Source organism: Oncorhynchus kisutch, linkage group LG1, assembly GCF_002021735.2.
Source record: "Oncorhynchus kisutch isolate 150728-3 linkage group LG1, Okis_V2, whole genome shotgun sequence".
NCBI classification, from domain to species: Eukaryota; Metazoa; Chordata; class Actinopteri; order Salmoniformes; family Salmonidae; genus Oncorhynchus; species Oncorhynchus kisutch.
This window is the reverse complement of record NC_034174.2, coordinates 71,122,831-71,129,095: the sequence shown is the minus strand read 5'-3', so window position 1 is coordinate 71,129,095 and position 6,265 is coordinate 71,122,831.

The window sequence follows — 6,265 nt, the reverse complement described above, 5'->3', positions numbered from 1 at the left end:
TTATGAGTGTGTAGAGTCAGTATAAATGTGTGTGTATGTTATGAGTGTGTAGAGTCAGTATAAATGTGTGTGTATGTTATGAGTGTGTTGGAGCGTCAGTGTGCATAGAGAGACTGGACTAGTTTTTGATTCGTTTAGACAAATGTGACGACTTGGGGACCTGGGCAGCACCTCAATACTTCTACATATCCGACGAATATTGGTTTATAGAAAGTATAACGTTCAAATGGGTTTTCTATGATATTCCTGGACCTTTATGCTGAACTCTGTCGGTCACTGTCACACACTTCTCACAGTAGAATACTGTATCAAAGTATGTGGTTCATCTTGCATAACATGGATATCAAAAAGTTAAGCTGTCAGTCGATGGTGACTTGGCACTTGGTCTCCTCACATTGACTAGGCGAAGATGTACGACACCGAACAAGCTGGTGTGTGCAATGGAGCATTTATATTTACATAGTCTATACTTTCCATCAATTAACTATTATTGCTTGTGGTCGACTGATGAAGGTTTGAGGATGACAACAAAAAAAAGAAACAAAAGTCCTGTGTCAGCAAGTCTGCCAATGCAGACCTGGCTGTGGGGAAGGAGGAGGAATTAGTATGCTGTTCACTAAACACTGGAGGAAAAGTACGGGCATAAATATTGCAATTTCCATCCTGGGGTGGAGAGATGGAGGCTTGTGAGTAAGTACATTTTGACAGGCTATATAGGAACTACTGCCATAGGAGAATTCACCGATTAAGAATCAGGTTAGCTGTGCAGTATTGATGCAATGATGGCTGCATAATTTAGGTAATGGAACTAGAACAATCAGTGCAAAATCCATTCTGGTGGGGGAAAGGTTCTCTAGCCGTGACATAAATCCATTCTGGTGGGGGAAAGGTTCTCTAGCCGTGACATAAATCCATTCTGGTGGGGGAAAGGTTCTCTAGCCGTGACATAAATCCATTCTGGTGGGGGAAAGGTTCTCTAGCCGTGACATAAATCCATTCTGGTGGGGGAAAGGTTCTCTAGCCGTGACATAAATCCATTCTGGTGGGGGAAAGGTTCTCTAGCCGTGACATAAATCCATTCTGGTGGGGGAAAGGTTCTCTAGCCGTGACATAAATCCATTCTGGTGGGGGAAAGGTTCTCTAGCCGTGACATAAATCCATTCTGGTGGGGGAAAGGTTCTCTAGCCGTGACATAAATCGTTCAAGGGCCACTGAACACTTTCCTTTCTCTTAGCTGCAGTATTTACACAACCTCCATTCATACAAGACTTACAGTATGTGGCCATATCGGCACTGAGAAACTATATAATGACCTAAAAGACGTACTGTATATACCGATGAAATGCCGTTGGAGGCAGAGGCAATATCACAGCAGTCTATATGTAGTCGAGGCAGTGTCAAATCAATACTTTATTAGCTAACCCACTAGTGTCCCACTCTGGTGCAGTGTAATACAGACACCACTGGACTAACAGAGATAAACATACTATATTTATCATCTGATAAATACATTTCCTCACTGCTGTAAGATCCTCTGTTTTAATTTCAATGTAGTGCGCACACACACACACACGCACACGCACACGCACAACCTCACCCTCACTCACTCAGTGCCTTTAAGTGGGTCTGGCACTCTCCCACCTCATTCTGCTGCAGCACTCCCTGTTGAGCCCCACCTCCCACGAGGAACCAGCCCACCCACTGCCCATAAGCACGCCAGACATTTAGACAGCCAGTGAGAGAAGAGAACCTCGGTGGGTTTGAAGAGCTATAGACAGTCACCCACTTACAGATCCACGGTGGATCAGAAGGACTTGGCTCACTCATTGACTAGCTATAGACTGACAGTGACAGAGTCTAGAGGAGGAAAGAGGCCAGAAGAGAAGAAGAGGAGCTTTTAAGTGATTGTGTGTGTGTGTGTGTGTGTGTGTGTGTGTGTGTGTGTGTGTGTGTGTGTGTGTGTGTGTGTGTGTGTGTGTGTGTGTGTGTGTGCGTGCGTGCGTGCGTGCGTGCGTGCGTGCGTGCGTGCGTGCGTGTGTGTGTGCGTGCGTGTGTGCGTGCGTGCGTGTGCATCATGGCATCAGGAGGCCATGGGATGAGGGGTAGAGGGGAACCCCTCCACGCACCCCACCTCTCAGACATCTACGCCAACAGTGCTATCCAGCAACAGGACTATTCTGCAACCATCTGGCTCCGCAGCAAAGAGAAGCTGGAACATGTGAGTACCCTGAACACACACTTAAACACACCTTATACACACTGGGGGAAGTTGTTGGGGAGATTCCAGAGGAATGTACAGTAGTGTTGGTAGGGGATAGAGGCTGAAGACAGGTTTGGCTGGGCTACTGGCTGAGAATGATTTGAGGGACAGTTGACTTCGATCTCTTGTCTAACCCAAGGATTCAATCCACTCAACTTGGATGAAATGTAATTGATTTGGGACAGGATATCCACAGGGAATACATTCAGATGAATGTTAGCTGATTGAAATATTCATGCAGGAACCAGTTTGCCAAGTGCCGTGACGATCAAAGAGATGGGGCCTAGTTCAGCTGTCCTCAAATCAAAATGTGACACTATATGAAATTATAATACTTTATTTTCAAATGCCATACAATGGAGCCTCTCCAACCTAAACTCAAGTGTTCCACTACAGCATATACTGTATCGTGTGTGGGAGCATGGCAGGATCGCTAGAATAGGACATCCACCATCAATATTCAATATATTAGCATTTCGCTACACTCGCCTTAACATCTGCTAACCATGTGTATGTGACTGATACGAAAATGATTTGAGGATGAGGAGGAAGCTACTGTAAAAAGAAAATAAATAAGATTCAATGAAGTTGTTGGTGAGTTTGATGGGTCTATAGAAAAGCATTAAGAACTACTTGAGAGGGGAAATGACCCGAACGAGAAGGGAATAGAATGTGAAATGGTATAACGGAGAGACAGACTGTGAGCTAACCATCGTCCATTCTCAGCCCGTTCATTTGGCATGCCTGGAGCTGGCCACCGGAGGATTGCAGCCGAGGAAATGTGCTTCGCCGCCTCCAATGAGAATTGATTACTTCCACTGTCCACCTCACACAATGCCTGCTTTAAATAGTGCCGATCGAGCTTCAAACTTTGTTTTAACTTCTTCTCTCTTTTCATTTGAAATGCCCGCTGCCAAAACTCAAGCTAACTTAAGTGTTGGGTTTCTGCTTCGGTTTCTATTTTCTACATTAGTGTTTAAGTTAAGGGAGTCATGTGTTTTTACCTTGCATTAGGGTTATACAGACTTAGGCTCAACTCCTCTGCCATAGGCTAGAGACTTCCTCTCCCTCTAAGCGTGCCCTCTCGGAGGCAGTGAGCTTTTTAGCTGAAACTGAGTGTAAATATTTAATGGTTGGGGGTGGAATGGGACTGGGAGATCTGCCTGCTTTAAGTATACTGAGTATAGCAGACACCTGCCTTGACATCTCATGTCTGAAGGGAAGCGACAGATGTGCCACAATAGTAACTGTTATGTACTTGACCTGGGTTCAAATAAATAAATACAAATTTAAATATAGTTACAGTGTTTGCTTGAGCCTGCCTGCAGTGCCAGATGGGAAGGGTTTACATTTTTAGGACTATTGTATTAGTTCAATTTAAGCTAGGCAAGCTCAGACAGACACAGGTCAAGTATTTGAAATGATTTCAAATAGTATTTGAACCCAGTTCTGGTGGGTTGAGACCTGCCCTGAAATGTCATGTCGGAACAGGGAGACATACTACTCTAGTACTGTAATGTACAGTCTGTCCTCAGAAGCCCCGAGGTCTGTCTGATACACTACACACTCTACTGTTCCTTTATGCAGCCCAGACCCAACTCAACCCCACACACTAATCCATTGGGCTGGTGTATGGATCACGCAGTGCTGCATTACAATAAATGGATTATTGGGAAAGCCGAGCAGCTACAGGGTAAGATAGAGTCTCCAGCTATAGACAGAGACTTTGTGGACCGGCAGCTTCTACAGATGTAGGATCTACATTTGAGCCAGTTTGCTACAGCAGGAAAATAATCCTCCAGCAACCGGAAATGTGAATTATTATGTGGATTGTAATTCATGTAAATGTTTTGTAGGGGTTGATACATTTGTCTTTAGGGGAAGTCTGACATTTTAAAGTGTAAATTACAAACTTTAGAAGCCTTTTTAAACCTTGAATACATTACAAGTTAGCCCGGGAAAATTCTCAACAACAAAAGAGTGATCAAATTAAGGTCCTGCATCTGTAATTCATCTATATTTTCAACCCACTTTAACTTCCTGCCCGTATTAAAACGTTGGTCATTCTTCAACGTCAGCTCACTCCAGCTCCACTGTCTGCTCTCTCACTCTCTCTTTCTCTCTCACTCTCTCTCTTTATCTCTCTCTTTCTCTCTCTCTCTCTCTCTTTCTCTCTCTCTCGTGGGCACGGCGCCAGTCTCCCATGGCACTGGTGCCCGACGGCCCACTCAGCACATCACAGACATTGACCCTCACCATGAAACCATGCTGACATGCGGACACACAAACACCTATTTCCTGTTCCTGTTCCTGTTTTGGAACATGTGAATGAGTCATGGTATTAAGGTGAAAAACTGTGTACCTGTGTGACCTCTATCACGAGTACCTGGATCACCTTCACAACGGCGCCTGTACAAGTGAGTAAAGAGAATATATTATAGCATTCTGATGACACATGAGGGGCAGAATAGAGATGTAGGACATTCAGTTCCCTGTCAATGACTTGTGATCTCCATCCTCATTCTAATCTGACCATAGAGTACAAGACCCCTACAGACGTAGGATCTTCATTTGATCACTCTTTTGTGGCTGAGGATTTTTAGGACTATTGTATAAGTTCCATTTAGCTAGGCAAGCTCAATCAGACACAGGTCAAGTATTTGAAATACTTAATCTCAAGTGTTCCACTACAGCATATACTGTATCGTGTGTGGGAGGATGGCAGGATCTCTAGAATAGGACATCCACCATCAATATTCAATATATATTCATTAGACTGTAAGCTAGCATCGTCCATTCTCAGCCCATTCATTTGGCATGCCTGGAGCTAGCCACTGGAGGATTGCAGCCGAGGAAATGTGCTTCGCAGCCTCCAATGATAATTAATTGCTTTCACTGTCCACCTCACACACACGCAATGCCTGCTTTAAATAGTGTTGATCGAGCTCCAAACTTTGTTTAACTTCTCTCTTTTAAGCAACAAAAAAAATTGAAATGCCAAACATAAGGGTTTCTTTTCCTGCTGTAGAAAACTGGCTCAAATTAAGATCCTATCTCCCCATTCCACAGAGAAATCACACTCACACACTGCTACCACTGTAGCACAACAGACATGTCTCTCTGTGGTTGAGTGGAGCTCCTTTGCAATAGTAGCACCTTGTACAGCTGAGGTAGTCTTAATCCGTCTCTAGTGTGGGTGAGCTGGGCCATAGACAGCGCATAGAAGATAATGACGTCCCTGTTGGAGAATTACAGTCTGAACAGGCTGCTCTGAGCCAGTGCAATGAATCAGTGCTGGAATTGAATTTGAAAGGTTTGGCATGGGCCCTCAGATTCTCAAAATGTTCTACAGCTGCACCACTGAGAGGATCTTGACTGGCTGCATCACCTCTTGGTAGAGCAACTGCACCGTATCCGACAGAGGGTTGTGCGCACGGCCCAGTACTTCACTGGGGCCGAACTCCCTACCACCCAGGACCTCTATACCAGGCGGTGTCAGAGGAAGGTCCTAAAAATTGTCCAAGACTGCAGCCACCCAAGTCATAGACTGTTCTCTCTGCTACTGCACCACAACAAGTAACCAAGCGCCAAGTCTTTGACCAAAGGATATCTGAACAGCTTCAACCCTCAAGCCATAAGACTGCTGAACAGCTAATCAACTGGCTACCCAGACTATTTACATTGACCCCCTTTACTAGTTATTTACCTTAACTGTTTTGCATTGACTCCCTTGACAGGCTCTATGCACACACACTAGACTCTACACACACACTAGACTCTACACACACACTAGACTCTACCCACACACTAGACTCTACACACACACTAGACTCTACACACACACTAGACTCTACCCACACACTCACTCACACACACACACTCACACATACACACACTTCACACACGCTGATGGTACTCTGATGTTACCTCAATCACCTCCACTACCTCGTACCACTGTACATTGACTCGGTACCGGTACTCCTTGTATATAGCCTCGTTATTGTT